The following is a 24,330-nucleotide window of genomic DNA, read 5'->3' as shown; positions in this document are numbered from 1 at the left end:
GACCAGAACACTTTTTCCGTCGAGCTCCCCTCTTCGGCTCGGTAGTATGCGGCGGCATCAGACACACTACGGGGCAGATCGGCGAACGCTCCTGGAGAGCTCCGGATTCGGGTAAGTAGAAGATAATTTACTTTTATATTCTTGCTTTGCATAAAGAACGCCTTACCCGCCGCTATCTTCTTCATCTCCTTGATCTCCTGGAGGGCCTTCTGGGCTTCGGCCTTAGCGTTTTTGGCACTCTCAAGAGCCAGGGCGAGCTCGGACTCTCGAGTCTTCGAGTCACGCTCCAATCTCTTGTGTTTTTCCACGAGAGCCTGGAGCTCTTGCCGCACCTCCGCCACCCACGCCTCCTGCTTCTCTCGCTCGGCGCGCTCCAGGGCCACACTGTTTTCAGCCTCGGAGACCGCCTCCTTCAGGGTCGCCACCTCGGCTGTGGCCCCTGCAACATTTAAGTTGGTCCTGTCATTATTTGGAACCAAGTATTTCTATATACATTTATATGCGGTATTACATGCCCTCCTTGTCCTCGAGCTGCTTCTTGGCACGGCCGAGCTCGTTCTCGGACCGCTCGAGATTCTTCTTCAAGGCATTGACCTCCGCAGTCAGTGCGGCAGAGGTCAGCAGCGCAGCCTGCATTCCCATATTGACATATTTTTATTAGACTCCTGCGTATATCTTTTTAGATCCTCAGCTCGGCTTTTCTTTCCGAACACCGAACTGAGCATCAGGGGCTACTGTCTATGCGGTAACATTTTTTATATGTTTTTAACACATACCTCAAAGCCTGTTAATAGGCTTGTACAGGCTTCTATCAGCCCGCTCTTGGCGGACTAAACCTTCTGAATCACCGCACTCATAACAGTGCGGTGTTCCTCGTTGATGGAAGCGCCGTTAAGCACCTCCGGCAAATTGGCTGGCGCCTCCAGGTGGACGGAGGTCACCGGCGTCATAGGCTTACCTTTCTTATGAAGGCGTCGCCTGTCGGGCTCCGGAACCATCGACGGTTCCGAAGCAGTGTCCGGCCCGGGGCCGGACTTAGATCCCTCTGGAGCTTTACCCCCTTCGGGCCTGGAGTCCGGGAGGTTACCTTGTGGTGCCTCCAGGACCACCTCCTCCTGGTTTTGCCCCTTTTGGGACTCCACCTCAGCGTCGTCTGTAGGGAGAGGGGAGGAGGTCGTCGGAAGTGAGGCTCTATTCACATCGACGACTCCAGGGATCCACTTGACGAATCGCCGAGCTGAGCCCAGGGCGGACTGCATCATTAAATTGAGCATCAGAAGGAACCATGCATCAGAGGAGCACCGTAAGTTATTCGGATATCCGGATACTTACGATTTTGCCAGGGGCTTGACCCTGGGTGGCCATTCCTCCCCGCCGTCTTCGGCATCCGAGGCGTAGTCCGGCAGAGGGGGCTTCCCCTTCTTGGACCCTCCGGCCTCCCTAGTTGGGGCGGCCTTCCTTTTCTTTCCTCCCCTCGCGGGAGGGAGAGAGGCTTCCTCTTCTTCTTCCTCTTCCTCCTCCTCGTTCTCCGAGGCGGAGGGTGCTTTGGGGTCGTCGGGCGATGAATCCGACACCACCAGGCGCCGGGAACTCTTTCGGGTCCCCATGGCCTTCTCCTTGGCCTTCTTCTCCGGCACCACGTGAGGTGCCGGAACAAGTAGCTTCGCCAAGCGTGCGTCTGCTGGGCCTTCGGGCAAAGGGGCCGGGCAGTCAAACTGTCCGGATGTCCTCTTCCAGTCCTGTCAAAGGAATGGGAGTTTAGATCCCACGTAGAGTCACACTATGAAGATCGGGTGTCCCGTAAGGGACTAAATGTAAGCTTACTTCAGAGGCTTGGCGTTTGGCGCAGAATCCGCGATCCTTGGTGACGGGAGGGGAGACCTCGGAACTCTTGAAAAGCACCTTCCAGGCGTCCTCGTGCTTCGTTTCGAAGAGTCGGGATAGAGTCTGGTGCTGGGCCGGGTCGAACTCCCACAAATTGAACTCCCGTCGTTGACACGGGAGGATCCGGCGGAAGAGAATGACCTAGAATACGTTGACAAGCTTGACCTTCTTGTGTCACCAGGTCTTGGACGCAGGTTTGGAGTCCGGTCACCTCTTCCGGATTACCCCACGACAGGCCAGTCTCTTTCCAAGATGTGAGCCGGGTGGGGATGTCGGATCGAAATTCGGGGGCCGCTGCCCACTTAGGGTCACGCGGCTCGGTGATGTAGAACCACCCCGATTGCCACCCTTTGATGGTTTCCACGAAGGCACCCTCGAGCCAAGTGACGTTGGCCATCTTGCCCACCATAGCACCTCCGCACTCTGCTTGTCGGCCTTTCACAACCTTCGGCTTGACGCTGAAGATCTTCAGCCATAGGCCAAAGTGACGCTGGATGCGGAAGAAGGCCTCGCACACGGCGATAAACGCCGAGATATTGAGGATGAAGTTTGGGGCCAGATCGTGGAAGTCCAGGCCGTAGTAGAACATGAGCACCCGGACGAACGGGTGAAGAGGAAAACCGAGTCCGCGGAGGAAATGGGGAAGAAAAACAACCCTCTCATGGGGCCTGGGGGTGGGGATGAGTTGCCCCACATCTGGAAGCCAGTGCGCGATGTCGTCAGACAGGTATCCGGCCTTCCTCAGCTTTTTGATTTGCCCCTCCATGACGGAGGAGGCCATCCATCTACCTCCCGCTCCGGACATGATCGGAGAAGGTTGAGGTGGGAAGTGTGGGCTTGGGCGTTGGAGCTCGAGCGCGCAGGGACGGATAAGCAGAAGAGGAAGAAGGCGTGAATGGAAAGGGCGGATTCTTATCCCCTTATATGGGCGGCCCAAACTACGAGCCCCCACCGGCCTAATAAAACTCGCTTATCTCCCAAGCGCTGCGGTTAATGGCGCGGTTGGGTTACCCACACCCGTATTGATGAGAATCCCGGAATAAGGGGACACGATCTCTGCTTTGACAAGACGTGCCAAGGAAACCGCCTCGCTAAACGCACTGAGGTGGAACAGTGAAATGAATAAAAGCCTGACCGTGGCGTGATGTCACGCTGCGGAATACGTCAGCAGATTAGATTGGTGCAAATGTTATTCTCTCTATGGTGGCATGTGGAACTTATTTTGCAGAGCCGGACACTATCCTGGTGTTCAGCATCTTCTATGAAGTATTCGGAGGAAGAGCCCGCCTTGCAATGCTGAAGACAACTTGCGCGTCGGACTCATCGTCATTGAAGCCTGGTTCAGGGGCTACTGAGGGAGTCCTGGATTAGGGGGTGTCCGGATGGCCGGACTAAGACCTTTGGCCGTACTCCCGGACTATGAAGATATAAGATTGAAGACTTCGTCCCATGTCCGGATGGAACTTTCCTTGGCGTGGAAGGCAAGCTTGGCGATACGATATGAAGATCTCCTCCCATTGTAACCGACTCTGTGTAACCCTAGCCCTCTTCGGTGTCTATATAAACCGGAGAGTTTTAGTCCATAGGACGAACAACAATCATACCATAGGCTAGCTTCTAGGGTTTAGCCTCTCTGATCTCGTGGTAGATCTACTCTTGTACTACCCATATCTTCAATATTAATCAAGTAGGAGTAGGGTTTTACCTCCATCGAGAGGGCCCGAACCTGGGTAAAAACATCGTGTCCCTTGTCTCCTGTTACCATCCGCCTAGACGCACAGTTTGGGACCCCCTACCCAAGATCCGCCAGTTTTGACACCGACAGTTAGCTCTTTGGTCTTTGGAGAAACAAATATGCATTAATTGACACGTTAAACGAGGATTTGTATCGATTAAATCCCGTGAAGGAAAACCCCCCCTTTCTTTTTTAACACTAGTACTCCTAGTACGTACGTACTTATCCTGTTTGGGTCTAGGCCTTGCATTGCCATACTTCGCCACACATTTTTGCCAAGCTTGCCTAAAGTTTTCAAAATGAGAAGGAGGTACACTTAGGCACGACTGTCGCGGTCGCACCGCATCCTCACACGGTCGCTCGTGCACGCCGCGGTCGCACCGCACCCTCACACAGTCCCTCCTGCATTCCGCAAACCCAAGCAAGGGAACGCACCCTAATTTTCGTTCATAGAGTATGTTTATCCAACCGCATGTTGGGGAGTATCCGTACGGCCCGTGCGGTGGTCTGTTGGGGAAGAAGAAGAGGTGAGGAAGAAGGGTTAGGAGACGTAGGAAATTCATCCAACCGCTTGAAATGGTAGACTGACCCAAGTCAGGCAACTTGCATAACAATATATGTTTTTACACAACAAAAGAACCATAAAAACAACAACATAAAGAAAAACTATCACTACTCGTGGAACGAGACGACCTCGTCGTCTTTGGCTGGCGGCGCGAACCAGCCGTAGCTGCTGATGTGTGTCTCCGCACCGTGTTTGTCCTCGGCCTCCAACTACTCATTCACGCCGAGCGTGCGAGCGCTCTGCATGGACGAGAGCACATCCCGGTTAAAGTCGAGGACGTCCGGTTCCGCCTACAGGAGGGCCTCGATGGCAGCGGCATCCGCGTGCTCCGCATCGAGTCGAGCCTCCGCTGCCCGGTTCAAGTCTAGGGCGTCTGGTTCCGCCTGCAGGAGGGCGTCGATGAGAGCGGCATACACGTGCTCCGCGTCGAGTTGAGCCTCTGCCCAAGTCTAGGACGTTCGGTTCCGCCTACAGGAGGGCCTTAATGGCAGCGGCATCCGCGTGCTCTGCCTCAAGTTGAGCCTCCACCGCCCGGTTCACATAAACGACATCCAGTTCCACCTGCAGGAGAGCCTCGATGGCAGCGACATGCGCGTGCTCCGCATCGAGTTGAGCCTCTGCCTCCCGGTCCTCCTTTAGTATCGCCATGTTGAACCACTGGTCCGCCTGCACTACGGGGGACTCGGACGCCGGCACAAAGTCGACGTCCATCGTCTCATACCCATCAGGGGCCTTCTTCACCGCGACCTCCACCATGAACATTGGATCGGCTTCCTCCTCCCCGTAGCTTGGCTCTAGAGAACTCGGGTATTGGCCCGCCGCAAAGAGAGCTTGGGAACGGAGGTCTGTGGCGCCGATCGCCGCCGCGATTTCTGCCCGGCGCTCCGGCGTCAGCATCTTGTAGTAAGTGATCTTGCGGCGTTTTCTCTCGCTTGTGGGACCGCATTTGAGAGCAAACCGATGTCCCTCCCCCTCCCCTGCTCGCATCATTTATTATACTACCACTCCCTCCGTTTTATGTGGAGTAAAAAAATAGAGGGAGTATAGTACGGATGAGGATCCCCTGACGTGGCCGAACCCATTGAGTAACTGACATGCGAGGCCTAGCAAGCATGGGGTCCGCCAGTAAGTGACCGAAAGGGAGGGTAAGGCAAGGATACCTACGTCAGAGGATCCACTTCCACTACTACTCCCTCCTTCCATTTACTATACATGGCCTAATGCGTTTTTTGAGGCTAAGTTTGACCAAATGTTAGAGTAATAATATATGACATGCAACTTACACAAAGCATACGCTCAAATTCATATGTGAAAGGAGTTTCCAATGATATAATTTTCACATTATACATCTCATGTACTATTAATCTTGTCAATAGTCAAATGCGGTTTTAAAAACGCATTAGAGCATGGTTAATAATATACCCAGTCGATGCCTATGAGGGATTGCCATGCCATCTGTAGCCATCATCTATTATATGCACTCATATAGTGGTGTGGGCTATAAGGTTGGCTATTTCCCGCAAAAAAATATAAGGTTGGCTATTGTATTAGTACTTATTTCCATCTCCTCTCTATCTCTTTCTTCATATTTATTGTATTTAACTAGGAATGCGTATATAGCTAGGCTCTTGCATGAGAGCTCACTCCCCTTACTTTTCACATCTCTCTCCTCTACATAGGCCCTATATAAATGGAAGGAGGGAGTACTACTATGAGCATTGCATACTCTAGTACAGATGTTGTTAGTACTCCACTAGTACTATTGGACAGGGAGCTTAAAAAAGTTACTATTGGACTGGGTATATGTGGCAAAATCCTAGTAGGAAGAGCATGCGTGAGAACAAGCACATTCACGTGGTTGAAAACAAATTTGAAACCATCTCGAGTACAAATCTAGGAGTACGTACGAATCTAACAATATTGATTGGGCGTTGTTGAATGTTGATACTTTTTTGATCAAAGTAGAGATACTTTGACTACACATAAAACTTATATGTAAACTAGAAAGGATGGGAGGGAGTATATCGTTTGTTTAAAAACGAAATGAACATTGAATACCCTTTATATATGATTTGCAGATGCTATGATCACCGGTTCAAAATTTTGAATCCGCCTTAGGTATCACGTGCCCCCACTCGTTCTCTCTCGATTTCATCTCGGGGTCCGGAGATCGATTGAAAGAGGACTAGGGTGGGTACTTGCGAATGATACTCAGCGGAATGTTCAAATGAGGCATGCGGGAGGATGGACTCGACCGGAGGGCGACATGATCGATGGAGAAGAGGGTTGGAGAGGAATGAGAAATAAGCAAACGCCACATGATTATACTTGAACGGCTCAAATAAACAATAAGTTGTCTAGCTTGGCCTACATAGTGAAAGGCCTAATGCGCAACGCGGAGCACTGACGCTCTAATATGGCCAGGAAAACAGGGAAACTGACATGTGGGGCACACCCATCGGGGCGATGTAGCGCAGACTAGTCCAATGGAGGAGCTGGCCCACGACCTCCTCGCCACTAACAACCGTTCATGTGGGTCGTTGGGGCCAACAACGTGGCGCAGCTCCAGCACCGCCTCTGGACACGACGACGGCGGTGAGCGACATGCTCATCATCGCTAGACACGGTTGGTTTCAGCGTGCTGAGGGTGGCGTTAGTGTTGTGGCATGACCAACAGTATGTTTGGTTTGTGCCCAAGGTTGCACCATCAAAGCATTGGGTAGCCAAAATTTTGGTTGAGGTATTGGTTGCCCATGATTTGGCCGACATTGGCAAGAAAAATGAACTAGAGTTGGCTAGAGTTCATTGGCATGCCAAAAAAATGGCAACCATCCAAACAAAGACCAATCTTTGGGTCATGACCAAAATTTTGGTAAGGTGCACTTTGTCCACAATCCAAACAAACCCCAACACCCGGCTCGTCGAGGATGCACGGGGCACCGCGACGCGTCCGCGGAGTGGTGTAGCGCGGCCAACTGCATCCTTAGGACCTGAGAACATGTTGGGTCATCTTGCTTTTTCAATGACATGCGGGGATCACATGTGAGCAAAGGGCATATCCAACGTTTCCACGACCGCAGCTGACTACCCTGGCACACCAAAACCCTCGTCCCTCACGCCGTCACGCGGTGTGTTCCCAGCCGGTGCCAGCTGCCCGCATTCATGTCGTCTGTTTGTATGCCATTGTTAAGAGGCTCGGTGCCCGAGGAACCAACTCCGGCGACTTAATGACGCACCCGGACGCTTGGCCTCACCAGAATGTGCTACTTAATGCGGCAACACCCAACTTCACTCCACACCATAGCGCATCGTCCTCCTACCTGGCACAACATCCGCCATGACCACAAGCGTGAACGCTCTGTCGGAGAGCTTGTCTTCGGGGATGAAGCTCGAGGTCGCCGCCCTCACTCAAGTCGCCTCTCGTGACGCAATAGCGGCGTAGCCGGACACGGACGTGACCGCACAAGCGATGGCCACGCTAGCGGCCGACGATAGGAGCACCGCGTCCTACTTGCCGCCGTCCAACGTCCGGCACCGCCGAGGTCAGGGACTCCTCCGAGTATGAGTAGGGCATGGGAGGCGGCAGGGCATGGTGTGCCAACTGGCCGGTCCATATCCCGTGTTCTACTCTTCCTCGCCGGAGACCGCACCTTCACTTCACACGTCTTGAACCCCGCCCCCGTACATAGAGATCGCAGATGGAGGACATTGGTCGCCGCCGTAGAATAGGTTTAGGGTCGGGTTTCTTTTATTTTTCTGTCCTATAAAAGTTCGAAATGTAATGAAAGTCTGCCGTGTTTGCATTAACCTTGGCCGGTGTATATGAACTTTCACAATAATATAGTATATTGTAGGAGTACTAGCAAGATGCCCATGCGTTTCACGGAAGATCAAGATATTGTGGGAGAAAAGGATGAACGAGGGAAAGCCTTGTCTGCAAATGTGGAGAGGAGTGCGGGTAAATTGTCATAGTTTCCTTCCTATCCGTTAGATATAGACCGGACGGCCTATATTGCAAGATGACAGGCACACCATCATCACCAACTCTGCTTTTTATTGAACCGAGACAAATCTAACATACGAAGTAAAATAAACACATAGGGTCTATACATACACAATTTATCTTAGGCACTCCAATAGTACGTCCACTACACATTCACGCATTTCACATCTTTCTACATCTACGGGAACCTACGAAAGGGTTAACGTAAATTGCCTCTCTCTCTCTCTCTCCTCCCCTGATTTTCATGGTGGTGGGCCCCTCCCTCCCCTCATTCTACAATCAACAGCTCACATGTTTCACATTATGTTAATTACGTAACTGGGATTACGTAGGTGTAGCATTACTCGTCCTCAAAAACCCAACTAAGCCAACCTCCCAGCATATTGTCACGCCCAATATGCGATACTATCCTAAACAGACTCGAAGATCCCACCAAGGATAGAACCACATATTGAAACGCTTTTGCAAGGTGGATATCATTACATCAACATTACACAATAGATCGGGATACATACAAGAGGCATAAAATGCCACACGAATACAACAATATATCACACACAATATCAACATCCGACTACGGATGAAACACAAACAAAAGCTCAAATGACATCCACCCTGCGAGCCCAGGCTGCTGACCTGGAACCTATCCCCTGATCGAAGAGGCAGAAGAGGAACTCAACGCAAGCAAGCATCGCTCTCGCGTCATGATCATCACAAAACCTGTACCTGCAACTGTTGTTGTAGTAATCTGTGAGCCACGAGGACTCAGCAATCCCATTACCATGGGTATCAAGACTAGCAAAGCTTAAAGGGAAAGGAAGGGGTAAAGTGGTGAGGCTGCAGTAGCAACTAAGCATATATGGTGGCTAACATACGCAAATAAGAGCGAGAAGAGAGCAAGCAGAACGGTCGTCAACTAGTAATGATCAAGAAGTGATCCTGAACTCCTACTTACATCAAACATAACCCAGAAACCATGTTCACTTCGCGGACTCCGCCGAGAAGAGACCATCACGGCTACACACACAGTTGATACATTTTAATTCGGATCTGGTGTCAAGTTATCTACAACCGGACATTAACAAATTCCCATCTGCCTATAACCGCAGGCACGGCTTTCGAAAGATTATACCCTCCAGGGGTGTCCCAACTTAGCCCATGACAAGCTCTCGCAATCAACGAAGGAATAGACCTTCTCCCAGGAAGACCCGATCAGACTCGGAATCCCGGTTTACAAGACATTTCGACAATGGTAAAACAAGACCAGCAAGACCGCCCGCTGCGCCGACTATCCCGATAGGAGCTGCACATATCTTGTTCTCAGGGCAACACCAGATAAGTGAAGCGTACAGGAACCGACATAACCCAAGTGGCCAAGGGATGGCCCCGCACGGTGCTCTAGTTTGGACCAACACTTAGACAAGCATTGGCCCGGGGGGGCTGTAATAAAGATGACCCTTGGGTTAATTACTCCCAAGGGAAATATAGGAGGTGGTGAGGCAAATGGTAAAACCAATGTTGGGCCTTGCTGGAGGAGTTTTATTCAAAGCGAACTGTTAAGGGGGTCCCATAAATCACCCGACCATGTAAGGAACGCAAAATCCGGGAACATAACACCGGTATGACGGAAACTAGGGCGGCAAGAGTGGAACAAAACACCAGGCATAAGGCCGAGCCTTCCACCCTTTACCAAATATATATATGCATTAATAATATAAGAGATATTGTGATATCCCAAACAAAATCCTGTCCACCATGGAGCAATCTTCAAACTTCACCTGCAACTAACAACGCTATAAGAGGGGCTGAGCAAAGCGGTAACATAGCCAAACAACGGTTTGCTAGGAAGGGTGTCAAAGGTTAGAGGCTCATGGCAATTTGGGAGGCTTGATGAGCAAAAGATAGGTAATGCAGCATAGCGATAGAACGAAGCAACTAGCGTAGCAATGATAGTAGTGAGATCCAGGGTAGCGGTCATCTTGCCTGAAATCCCGCAAGGAAGAAGAACGAGTCCATGAAGAAGACAAGCGGAAGTAGTCCAACGAATCCTCACAATCGCAACATTACCGGAACTAAGAAGAAACACCGGAAAGAAACAAACAACATGGTAAATGCACAAGCATAAACATGGCATGATGCACAATCAAGTATGATGCATGTCCGGTTTAAAGAGGCATGGCATGGCAAACTGCAACACACAATACTACAAATTAAATGGAGCTCAATATGCAACGAGTTGCATATTGACGAAACACCACATGCAATTATTTAGTCTGATCTAGGTTATGTACCCAACAATATTAAATGTTATTAGCATGGCAAGGGGGTGAAACATAATGAAACTACCTATCTAGGCAAGTTTAAATGAGGCCGGAAACAACAAACAATAATTCCGGAAAATCCCCATGTGCATATTTTAGATTCGGTACTGTTCTGCCCTAAACACAATTATACTGTTGTTAAACAGGAAAATAAAGTGCACCATGTTAATCTAGGCATTTTTCCACCCCATTTACATATAAAGTTTATTTAAAATGGAGCTACGGTTATTTAGTTATGAATTAAAGCATTTTAACATGGCATTTATGCAAATTAACACAAACAGCATTTTAAACATTTTTAACATAGATGAAAGTGGCATATTATTAATCTACACAATTTTCTGAGCATTTTACATGTTTAAACCATTTTAATCCGATGCACGGTTGTGGAGTTATTAAGTGCATGAAGATGGAGGGTCAATCTGTGAATATGCAGTTTTTGGAAAATAGAAAAAAAAACGCAACAGGGAAAAAATATGACACAGGCCGAATCTGGAGGGGCTGGGGGGCCTCACCCATGGGCTCGGCCCAGTCGGTGTAGGAGGCCTGGCAGGCCGGCTTGGTGGTGAGGCTGGGCTGTAGGGGCACACTGGACCGAAGTCGAGGCCGAGGGAGAGAGAGAAGATGAGAGGGCGAGGAGGAAGAAGGACAGGAAGGAGAGGGAAGGAGGAGATGGGGCGCGGGGCGCTCACCGGCGAGGAAGGCGACCATCGGCGATGACGACGCGGGACATCGGCACGGCGGGGCTCTGGATCGGGAGCTCCTCTCCTGATCTGGAGCTTGGGGCGCAAGGGCGGCGCGGTCTGGGCCCCGATGGGCTCGGCAGGCCCTCCCCGGGCCTGGACGGGCTGCGGCGAGGAGAACTGCCAGGGGGGCACTGGGAGGCCGCGTGGCGACCCCTGGTTGGCAGGGAGCGATGGTCGGGCGGCGGCTGGCCGCTCAGGACGTGCCACGTGGCGGAGGGGGGCTGGAGGGCGCCGGATTTGGAGGGGGAAGGCGGCGGCACGGCCCCCGAGGTGGGAGGAGGTGGCTGCGGGTTGGGTGGCGCGGAAAAAGAGGAGGAGGGGGGTTAGGGCGACCAGATTTGGAAGGAGGAGGGTTTAAATAGGAAAGGGGGGCTAGGGTTTAGTCTCTTGGGGGTTTTGGAGCGTTTCGAGGCCTTAGATCGACATCGGACGGCTCTGGATCGAGGGGAAGTATAGGAGGGCTAGACGGGCTGTGCTAGAAAGGCCAGGGGCTGAAGCAGGGAAGAGAGAGAGAGAGGCCCGGCAGCAGTTTCGGAGACCGAAACGTCCGACGAATATACCGACTATATCGTGGTTATATATTTAACGGTTGGGCAGTCAAATGAACTCCGAATGCGATGAAACTTGGCAGGCGCTCTGTCTACACTATAATAAGACCGCACGACAAGTTGCAACCCATTCCGAGAACATTTTTATGCCACTTATAAAATAATATTTCGGAGGTGCCGCGGGCGCGTGCGAGTGTGGTCGGGCTCAGAACGGACAACGGAGAGAACCGGCAGAACATGTACGGATGCAAGTTTTATGAAAACATATGGATGCGATGCACATGATGCTATGAGATGAGATGCCTGACATGAACACAATGCAAAACAAAAGACAAAAACCCAACCACGAAGGAAATATCATATCGCATCTCCGGAAAAGGCAAGAGTTGGAGTTACGAATATGGAAAGTTGTATCCGGGGCGTTACACATATCGCGCGGGAAAAGACTCGGCCGCGCCATTTTAGTCAGGATTACCGGATTACTAGTAGTAGTATCGATGGATCGCGCGAAGCAACAAGATTTTTTTGAGGGGGTGAAGCACCTAGTTTAAAAGGAAAAAAGGCGGTACACTCACATCACTCCTGAGGTGGTCACATTGCACCCCACACACGTTCGGTCCTGCACACGGCTCACACAAACGGAACGCGCTTCGGCTTGCCTCTTCACTGACATGTGGGACTGCACTTGGAGAAACCGACCACGCGCCAAACTCCCCCCGCCCACCGCGCCAAAGTCCCCCCCCCCCCACCTAAAAATTCCCCCCAAATCCGATTCAACCACCCTTCGGCCAACTAGCCAATAATATTCCCCAAACCCCCTCCCCCCCGTCCCCCTCCACTCCATTCGCTCTGCCAAAGCCGCCCTCCCCGCTGCGCTGATACGTCGGCGCTGCGGTTCGTCGAGGGGATGCACGGCGATCCTCTCGCTCCCATAGTACGCTCTCGTAGACTGTTGTCCTCTAGCCGCGCCGCCACCACTGGCTACGTTCTTGTGGAGGCGCATGACGGTCAGCGCCGCCACCGCTGGTGATGTTCGTGTGGAGATGCACGGCAGTCAGCTTCTCCCATGGTATGCACATTCTAGACTCAGACCCCGTTCATGTCGGTGTAGCGCTGAATGCTAGCTGATAGACGCAGTTAATCTCACTGTTTGCCGAAGTAGTTTACAATCAATATGCTCTGCTTAAGAAGCTTCCTTGCCCTGTTCTGCACTCAATCTCCTTAGCTGAGATGGCATGCCAAGGCTGATTAGTTGCTAAAATATCCTGCCATATATTTATTGTGACGTAGATTGCCATGGTCTAGTAGCCAATCTATTAGGTGAAATAGCTCTACACCGTTTTATACTCGATCTTTGTTGCTGCGATGGCCTTCGATAGTTCGATGGCTGTGTGCTCGGCCTCATTGACTGCTGAAACAGCCTGCCATAATTTAGCACTCAAATATGTTTGCTGAATTAGCTTTACGTATATTTCGTTACTCAGATCTGCTCGTCCAAATATCTTGCCATAGCTTTAGACATCGACGTAGGTATTTTTTTTGGCCTTCATAAAAAGCATATATGTTTTTCCTGTAATATCTAATAGCTGGACAGGACTTGGATAACTTCTGCTCGAAGATTCTCTGTTGCATATGTCAAGGGGGTTGAAAACTTCATGAACTTTATCAGAGCTGAGTACGGTGGTCCGAAATTAGATGTGCTCTGCCCATGTAGCAGTTGTATGAATTCAGTTACAAGACCCCAGTCAACTGTGCAAAATCATCTACACTTGTATGGGATGTCAGTCACATATACTAGGTGGGTTCATCATGGTGAAACTGTGAATGTCATTGTTATTGACTACGTGGAAGCAGCAGATCGCCATCTTGATCTGCCCGATGCTCAGGTGGAAGAGGAGCAGGAGGTGGTGGTGGCGGAGTCAGTGAGTTTGACCAACATTAAAACAATGCTACGAAATGCTCGTGCATTCCGTGAACTTTCACCTGTAGAAGAAAAATAGTGGCCCTGCATGTTGGAACAATGCAACATGGCTGTCACCCTAGGAAATAAGCTATCAGTATTCTCAGCTATGGTCACCTTTCTTCAGGTGAAGACATCTGAGCGGATGACCAACAAATTATTTGATGCGATGTTGGCTGCTTTCCGCAAATCTTTCCCAGATGCGTCTGAGCTACCACACACCTATAGTAAAATTAAGAATTTCCTTCGTGCACTTGGAATTGGATATGATATGATATGATCCATGTTTGTAAGAATAATTGTGTTATGTTCCAGAAGGATCATGCCAACTTAAGTGAATGCTCGAAATGCAAATCATCAAGATGGAAAGATGGCGATGCTGTGAAGAGGATTCCTCATAATGTTCTCAGACATTTTCCAATTATACTAAGATTGCAGAGGTTGTTTCATGATGTTGAAACAAGAGAGGATGTATTGTGGCATTCTAGGAACAAGGAGTATAGTGATCAGAATGTAATGAGCCATCCATCTCATGGTAGTGAGTGGAAAAGCTTCAATCATAAACACAAAAAGTTTTTTGCTGACCCGAGAAACATTAGACTTGGCTTAGCTTCAGATGGATTTAACCCATTTGGCCACCAGAGTGCCACATATAGCATGTGGCCAGTGCTTGTTATCCCTTGCAACATGCCTCCAAATGTCTGCACCAAAGAATCAAACTACATGATGTCCTTGCTCATCCCAGGTCCAAAAAGTCCTGGAAAGGATTTTGATTTCTTCATGGAGCCTCTTGTGGAGTAACTTCAACAACTATGGAGGGGTGTTCTCACTCGAGACCTATATAGTAGCCCACCAGCTGATTTCTTTCTGCGTGCTGTTATAATTTGGTGCATCCATGATTATCCGGCTTTGGGAACTATGTCAGGGCGAACGACACATGGTTAAAATGCATGTGTTCAATGTGACAGGAATTCCCTGTCATATGCAATACTTAGCAAGATATGTTACATTGGACACCGTCGTTTCCTTGCCAAGGACAAGCCGCATCCTAGAAAATACCGAACACATATGTTCAATGCAAAGCATGAAAACCGTGATGCACCAAAGAGGCTCACCACCGATGAGTTGCAAGTGGAATTAGAGAAGGTCAGGCATATTACACCAGGAAACCATTGTGGTAATGGTAGCGGGAAAAGGAAGCATGGCAGGGCAGAAGAGAGATTATTGTTTACCCGTAGGTCCACTTTGTGGGACTTGGAGTATTAGAAAGATTTGGATATGCGGCATAATCTTGATGTGATGCACATCGAGAAAAATATTTGTGACAACATTATCGGCGCACTTCTTAATATTGAAGGCAAGACGAAAGATACCTTATAATCTAGGATTGATTTGGCACACCTGGGTATCAGACGGGATTTGTAGGTGCAAGATGATGGTAAACCACGGGATATGGCACTAGCTATGTACGTCTTGGACAATGTAAAAAGAAAAGAATTCTATGAGGTCCTGGCACGTGTGAGATTCCCACATGGATTTGCCTCCAACCCTGAAATGAGAGTTAGTGTAGATGGAAATAAGGTACAAGGGTTGAAAACTCATGACTGCCATGTCCTACTTCAAAGGGTTTTACCTGTTATCCTTAGAAGATTGGGCCGCCCTGCCTTATACAGAGCAGTTGCAGAGTTGGGACAATTCTTCAGGGAACTTTGAAGTAGAAATATCAGGATAGATGCTTTGGAGCGTCTTAGAGACAAGATACCAACTATCCTATGCGACCTTGAGAAGATATATCCTCCAGCCTTCTTTGATGTGATGGTGCATTTGGATGTTCATCTACCTGATGAGGCACTACTTAGAGGTCCAGTACAGTATGGCTGGATGTACCCTATTGAAAGGCGGCTAGGCACTTTCAAGGGCTATGTTAGGAATAGATCTAGACCCAAGGGTTCCATTGCAGAGGCCTACATTGCTATAGAAGCATTGACATTCTGCTCAAAATACATTGAAACAACTGATCAGCTTAACAAAGAGGTGGATGAAGACAATCCCGGGCTCAATGTTTTCGATTATTCTGTTTGAGTTACAAGGAAGAGTCGACAAGAGGATAAACCCAAAGATTTGGACAAAATGGTTTGGTATGTGTTGAATAACTGTCCTGAGATACTACCTTATATCAAGTAAGTTCTAAGTACTACAGCTTATACATCGTAATCTACTAAACTTGCAGCACATTCTTATATATTTAGATGTTTGACGCGGTCACTATGTCGTGCAGCATCTACAAAAAGGAGTTACCGCCGCAAAATCCTACAAACATTGACAAACTGGTTATGGCCATATTTGCCAAATGGTTCAAAAGCCATGTAAGCTTTTGAATTGCACTATCAGTTTTTTAATATATTGAGTACATAAGATGATCAGCTTGTCTATTTTCTAACCATAGGTTAAGAAGATGCGGGAGGATGGGCAGGAAGTTGATGATGCCCTTTACTCACTAGCAATGGGTCCTGATACTCGGGTTAGACATTATGAATCTTGCGTCATTGGAGATGTGCGCTACAACACCCTTGCACGAGACGAAGGCAGGAAGACACAAAATAGTGCCATCATGAGCACGAATACATATGACAGAGACAACTGAAATGTATGCTAACATAACAGACATTGTTCAGTTGCAGTATATCTCCAGTTTCGAGGATCATCGGTGTGTGGTTCTGTTCTGCTGTCGTTGGTATAACCTATTTTCCAGGATCGCAAAACCCAGAGCTGATGATTATTTCAAATCCATCAAAGTCAAGGCGGCGTACCAGACCAACGAGCCTTTTATTTTGGAAAATCAAGCAACACATATATTTTTTCTTGGAAGACACATTTGCACGTAGCAATGACTAGAGAGTATTGCAATGGTTTGAGCAGAGGAATTCGTTTAATGAAGTTGCACAACAAGATGATGCTTACACTTCTCCTGATGTACAAGATAACACAGATGTTCCTAATATCTTTGAGAACCATCAAATAAATGATGCCGGCGAAAAGATTGCCTGTCGTGCTGTGGACATACAAGAGTTGATCAAGAAAAAGTCACTGTTCGAGGACGTTGAGGACGAAGAAGAAGATGACACCGCGGGGAATTACGATTCAGATTGATACACATGTCAAAGATGTTGACGCGGCTGCTGCGGATGATGATTACATTCCTTTTGTCGTATTTGCCTGTCAGGAGACGTTTTTTTATCTATTATGTGAAATTGTGTTTGCTATGATAACTGAAACCTGATGAACATGTTGTTTAGTATTTTGCTGTGAGAACATCACTTGTTATGTATGCTGATTTGTGTTTGGTGATTGTATGACGACTAAAACATGATGACATTGTTGCTTAGTTGTACTCATATTTGGCTGTGAAACTTGAATTTGATGACATAGTTTGCTGTTGGACTGCAATTTTCTCGACGTCTTCGAATAAGAACAAAGCTGACCCGACAGGGCCTCTGTTATTTATTTATTTATGAGCAAAAGGGGATACCCCCTGATTTCCGTTAATAGAAATCATTAGATGTTCACAACACTACGCCCAGCCTGCTACACAGGTTTCATTCATTACTAGTTTCAGCAAAGTGCTCATGTCATAGCCACTGAATACATCACGAGTGCTACATACACTACAAATGAAGAGATAATCATCCTACAGTGCACATCGATTTTGCCCATTATCTTCACAAGCTCTTTCATCTCCTCTTTGCTGTCAATGCCATTTAGCAGCTGTTGTTTGGCCATGATCAGAGGAACTGCATCTTTAACCTTCTGCTCTGCATCTTCCTCTTCTACCGTTCCTTCAGTTACTTGTCTGACAGCCCAACCTGCTGGTACTGGGATTCCTCGGCTAACCAAATAATCAGCGTAGTTGCATTCCCCCACATCAGCAACTTCCCAGAAATACAAATCACAAGGATCTTCCCGTTTCTACACGAATCAAATTGGAAGATCATCAACCAAACTATTTAAAAAATCAGCAACTGAAAGCAGGAGAACAACACTTAAACATATTATTACCCCATGATTCGGGAATTTGTAGAAGACTCGGCCAGGGTTGAGGATTGTGGTTGAGACGCGACGGATGACTCTATGTGATTTGCAGCAGTGGCACCACACCAACGACAGCGGGTTGCGATGAGCAATCGGCTGCAGTGCGCGTGCCGGCGGGGGTGTGATGAGACCCACAGGCGATGGTACGGGTGATGACTTGGCGCATATCTGGTTGTTGCCTGCTGAAGAGCAGGTGGACGAGCAGCCAGCGGACATGGTTGATGCGGCCAGAGCTTCTGAAGCTAGGCAGAGTAAGTAGAGAAGAGGAGAAGAAAATGTTGGATATGTCAGTTTCATTACTTGCAAAGTAGCATAGCACCATATATAGTAATAGTCTAGGTTTGGATTCGAACCAGCTACAGGAGCACGTCTCTCTTTTTCTAAAACTCGGCAACGTCTCTTTACTGGTACACTAGCTTGTTCTGTACGCCTTCCCAAGTCTTTGATTTTCTTTCCCTTTTTTGCGAGGAAAGAAGGAGGACAAAATTGAGAGTTCCTGGGACTCGAACCCAAGACCTCTCGGTTGAAAACCAAGGGTGCTAGTCACTTATGTGGCGAACGTTCCCCGGGAGGAGGACAACAGACGAACGCATTTTCCTCGCAGTTTCAGTTGCGACACAAGATCGAATGGTCGCAGTTTCAGGAACATTATCAGGCCAACGAGCCCAATTTTCTTTCTTCCTATATATAAAAAAGTATGCTACTTGCTGTCGGCTTAGAAAACGATTGTGCCAACCTTGACCATTGGGTTGACATTGAACGTTTGTCGTGTTTCTTCAGTCTCTTCTTCCTCGAGCCGCCAAAGTCAAACCAGTGCTAGCGGCACCGCCTGCTCCCGCCTCCCACGGCTGGTTGTGCTGCCGCGCACGCATCATGGCCACATCGCACCCTAAAACTCTGTGCATCTTCCCCGGCTCCTGTTCGTTCCCGTCCGAGGCCTCACCATCGTCCTCTGCCTTGGTTCGCTCACCGCGGCGCCGCCCTCTGGTGTTGTCAACAACAACCGAGAGGAATAAGGAGATGACTATACATGGTGAGGCTGACAGTAGGGACCCGACAGTGCGTGTAGTAATTTTGTTTTTTCAGGACGGAGAAGGGTATCAACTGGGTTGTGCGGGACTTGTGGCCCGTCTATCCCAGGCTTTTATTTCATATGTTTAGCACATGACCAGTCCAGTTAGCTTTTTTCCGTTCTGAAAATGGCTAGCCAACTATTTTGTTTTTTGCAGAATAACCAACATAGGCCTAGCTACTTGCTTTTCTATGCCCTGCTGGGCCAAAAATCTTTCAAGACGAGGAGGCATGCATTTTGCCCGGAAAATGGGCTATAAGTAATAAGAAATGGGCTATAAGTAATAATAAATGGGCTGTAAAATGAAAAAATACAGCAAACAAGCAATTAGTTCCAAAATATGTTTCTCTTTTGGATTTTGATATTTTAAATTTCATTGTTTTTGTGCGGGTAAAATTTCATTGAATTTAAATTAAGGTATGTTTAGATTTAAAATTAATTTGAATCTAGCTAGAAATTTCAGGCTGTATGCTGTTTGGGAGATTTGGAGGCTGACTTGTGGGTCTACTAGGTTGACGTGTATTTTGGCTTTGTCAACTTAGTCCACAATCGATTCTAGTAGCAGTGACCGTTGGATGTTAATCCAACGGCCGGGATGCTTCTTCAATATCTAATCTTCTTGCTCCAGCCGCCCAAACCAGCACCGGTGGGACTGCCTGCTCCCGCCTCTTGTGGCCGGCTGTGATGCCGCACAGGCCGCACCGCCCCACCCTACTTCATTGCTGGCCAGGCCATTCCTCTACTCACCCACACCCCCTGTTATTCTGCGGCGACGACAGCCTCACACCACAGCCGAACCAGTGCACCCTCGTACTCCTCTCCGCGCGGGCTTCCATTTCCGCGTCTTCGTCGGCTCCGCGTCGTCCCCTTCCTAGGCCTCGTCGTCGTCCACTGCCCTAGTGCTCTCGGCGCGGCATGGTCAACGTGGTCAAGGAACAACTTCCATCGGAAGAGTACTGTACGTGGAAAGACTGACAGCTGGGTCCACGGCGGCCGCAAGGAAGTGCCTCCTTATTATGCGCAAAAGAATTATTCCTCCACCTGACAGTAGGGACCCACCGGACGGGCCACCGTATTTCGCGAAAAAATGTTTTCCCCCTGACTGCTGGGACCCACCAGCTACATCTTCGCATGCAAGGAAGTGCGTCTGGGCAAAAAACGATTTGCCCCCCCCCCCAAACTGCTGGGACCCACCAGCTACATCTTTGCACGCAAGGAAGTGGCTGACAGTCGGGACCCAACTGGTCGAAGCGTACATAGCGTTGTCATTCTAGTCGCGAACGTGTACGTACATACTGGTCGATGTAGAGGCGCGCACGTGTCATAGTAGGGGCGCGCACGTAGCATGTACACATACGTACAATGGCCAGGGTGCAAGAAAGTAAATATGGCCATGTACGTACATACAGGCGGGGTCTCGAACGCCTACTCACGCATACATACGGCCAGGGCTCGTGTACATGGCTAGGTCGGCATGGAGAAACAGCGTCGTTATCGTGTTCATGTTGAGGCAACGGAATGTGTCGTGTTCATCGGGAGGCAACAGAATGCGTCATGTTCATCGGGAGGCAACATAACGCGTGGGAGCGAACCGGATTGTATGGAACAGGCGATGGAAACAAGGTCTGGCATACCGTAGAACGGAGGAAACGCCTTGTGTTCGACTGGCCATGTTCGAAACGGGGTCCTGTTCATCCGGAGGGGTCTGGCATACCGCAAAACAGAGGAAACGGACTTGTGTTGGACCTCCTATGGTGAAAACGTAGTCCTGTTGATCGAGGGGTGTGGCGTACCCCAAAACGGACGAAACGGACTTGTGTTGGAGCGCTACGGTCAAAACGGGGGTCTTGTTCATCGGGAGGGGTGTGGCGTACCGCAAAACGGGACTCCACGGCATACTGTTCATCTCCACCTCGACCTCCTCTAGCCTCCACGGGCTACTGTTCATCCACCGTCGACCTCCTCCAGCCTCCACCTGCGACTGTTCATCCACGGGCTCCTGTTCATCTAGCCTGCACCGTGCGCTACTCCACCGGCTACTCTTCAACCACCCCTCTCCATGGGCTCCTGTTAAACCACCCCTCCACAGGCTAATGTTCATCCACCCCTCCACCATCTACTGTTCATCCAGCCCTCCACAGGATCGTCCTGTTCATCCAGCCCTCCACGGGGTCCTGTTCATCCAGCCCCAACCGGCTCGATCGATCGGGGTCCTGTTCTTCCAGAGGCAACAGCACAGGGTCCTGTTCATCCGGCCCCACCGCCCACTGTTCATCCAACCCCCCTCGCAACGCTCACTGTTCATCCAGAGGCAGCATCGATTAGCTTCAGTTAGCAACAGTAGCGAAGGAATCGCTCAATCGGGTTTAGTTAACAGCCATCAATCGATCGCTCGGGTTCGGTAACGCGTAGCCTACAGTGCAACCGCTCGGGTTCAGTTAGAGCCTAACGCCTCGCTCGGGTTCAGTTAGAGCCAACGCCTCACACACACACACACGTACGTGTACGAGAGAAACACGCATCGCTCGGCCCCCGACCACCCACCGTAACCGGGAACTCACCGGAATTTTCCTCGCCCTCCCTTCTACCATGGTTTTTTCCATCATGGACGGCCCAAAGAATGTCATGCAGCTGCGTCTCCAGCCCGCCCAGGATGAAAAGCCCATTTTCTGTCATGATTTTTTGTCATAGAAGTAGGAGCCCACCACATCTATGATGATACCGGGTTTTGTCACAATTATCGTCATAGAAGTGTCATAAGTATGACAGAAAAAAATTGTTCGGCCCAAAATGTCACGGATGTGTCTTTTTTTGTAGTGTAATGAGCTACCTTCTTTGCAGTTAATTAGATACCATAGACGAGCTTGAGGATATCTCCGCTTAGACGGAGTCAGAACTTTAGAAATGTAGAAGACTGGATGTTGGACTTTGTAAGCCTTGCCCTCTTCTTCCCGCTCCACGGTGAGGACAGTGCTGACAACTTGGCTTGTAGCCGCAATGTACAAGAGCAATGGCTCTTGGCTGTTCGAAGCAGCAAGCACCAGCTGGGTGGAAAGCAGGGCTTTGAGTTCAACAAACGATGTGTAGGCTTCGTGAGTCCACTCAAACTAATCGAACTTCTTCATCAATTGGTATAAGTCAGTGCCTTCTCACCGAGGTGGGAGATGAATCGACTCAAGGCTGCAAGGCAACCTATGAGCTTCTGCACGTCATCAAGGCATTCCGGACGCTTCATTTGGACTATCGCACTAATATTTTAGGGTTGACATCTATCCCTTTTTTAGAAATGAGGAATTCGAGTAATTTACCCCCCCCCCCCCCACCCCCCGCACCTTGAAAGCGCACTTCGCTGGATTAAGCATGATGACGTATCGTCATAGATTTGCAAAAGTCTTGATTTGGTCAGTCAACATGTCAGAACCTTTCTTGTTCTTGACCACCATCTCATCCATATAAGCCTCAATATTCTGACTGATTTGCTTCTGTAAGCACTTCTGAACCATGCGATGAAGGTAGCGTCGGCATTCTTGATACCGAATGGCGTGGTGATGTAACAGAAGCACCTAAAAGGGGTGATAAAAGTTGTCTTTATCTCGTCTGGCCCGTACAGTTGCATCTGGTGGTAGCCAAAGTACACATCCAGAAATGACGGTTGATCGCACCCCGTGGTGGAATCCACTATCTGGTCTATGCGGGGGAGTGGAAAATAATCCTTGGGGCAGGCCCGATTAATGTGCTTGAAGTCAATGCACATCTGTGGAAACTTGTCCTTCTTCGAAACTATGACGACGTTGGCGAGCCACTCGGAGTGGTATATCTTGTGGATGAACTCAGCTGCCAGAAGTCGAGCGATTTCCTCGCCAATCGCCTTCCTCTTCTTTGTGGCCGAGCGAAGATGTTCCTTCATGGTCATGGCCTTTGGGTCGACTCGCAATCGATGCTCAGCCAGTTCCCCGGGTACACCTAGCATGTCAGGTGGCTTCCATGCGAAGATGTCCCAGTTCTCATGGAGGAACTAGATGAGCTCAGCTTCCTATTTGCTGCCGTGTGTTGTGGATATGTTGGTCGGCACGACATTGGGGTCTTCTGGATGAATATGTACTAGATTCATCTCGCCGACCGACTGAAAAGTGGACTCCACAGTCGGTTTCTTGGAGCGCAGCAAATCACTCAGATCGGCGGTCTTCTTGTACTCTTCTAGCTCGGTGACTGCCATCTGCTCATCCGCAATCCGGGACCCTTGCTATAAACACTCCTCAGCATGCTGTCTACTGTTAGTGACTGTGATCACGCCTTTTGGGCGGGCATCTTGAGCTTGAGATACACGTAGCATGGACGGGCCATGAAACGTACATAAGTAGGCCGGCCTAAGATGGGGCGTGATAGGTACTGTGTAAGTCAACTACCTCAAAGGTCAGATTTTCCTTCTGAAAATTCTTCTCGTCACCAAAAACCACATCCAGGGCGATCAGGCTAAGTGACTTTTCTTTCTTCCCGAGGATTACCCCGTGGAACTGCATGCTGCTCTCACTAAGGCGGGACATCGGGATGCCCATTCCCTTTAGGGTCTCTGCATAGAGTATGTTAAGTCCAATGTCGATGTCCATGAGGACCTTGCGCAGCCAAGTGCCTCCTACTACAGGATCAAGCACCAGCGCTTGCCGCCCGGGGGTTGCAATGTAAGTGGGGTGATCTGACTGATCGAAGGTGATCGGCGTCTTTGACCAATTCAGGAACTTGGTTGTTGCCGACATAGCCATGTTCACTTCCCGATTGATAACTTCTAGTCAACTCTTGCTCTCAACCTCAGCAAAGATCACCAAAGACACATTCATGTAAGGGTAAGCTCCGCCTTATCTCCACCGTTGGTGTAATCTGGACTCTTATCGCTCGAATGACTACTAGCTCTTGAGCTTGCGTTGGTTTTTCCCTTGAAGAGGAAAGGGTGATGCAGCAAAGGAGCGTAAGTATTTCCCTCAGTTTTGAGAACCAGGGTATCAATCCAGTAGGAGACTACGCAACAAGCCACAAATACCTGCACAAACAAGCACCAACTTGCAACCAACGCGACAAAGGGCTTGACAATCCCTTCACGGTTATTCGCAAAGTGATATCTGATAGAGATAGATAAACGCTAAAGTAATAGTTTTGGTATTTTTGGTTTATGGAACGGAAAGTAAAGATTGCAAAATAAAGGAACGGCGATGGAAATTGGAAAGTTGACGGGAAACTAATATTATGTAAAATAGACCCGGGGGCCATAGGTTTCACTAGAGGCTTCTCTCAAGATAGAATTTATTACGGTGGGTGAACAAATTACTATCGAGCAATTGATAGAAAAGCGCAAAGTTATGACGATATCTAAGGAAATGATCATGAATATAGGCATCACATCCGTGTCAAGTAG

This window comes from Triticum aestivum, chromosome 2B, assembly GCF_018294505.1.
Source record: "Triticum aestivum cultivar Chinese Spring chromosome 2B, IWGSC CS RefSeq v2.1, whole genome shotgun sequence".
Classification (NCBI taxonomy): domain Eukaryota; kingdom Viridiplantae; phylum Streptophyta; class Magnoliopsida; order Poales; family Poaceae; genus Triticum; species Triticum aestivum.
Note: the sequence above shows the minus strand (reverse complement) of the source record.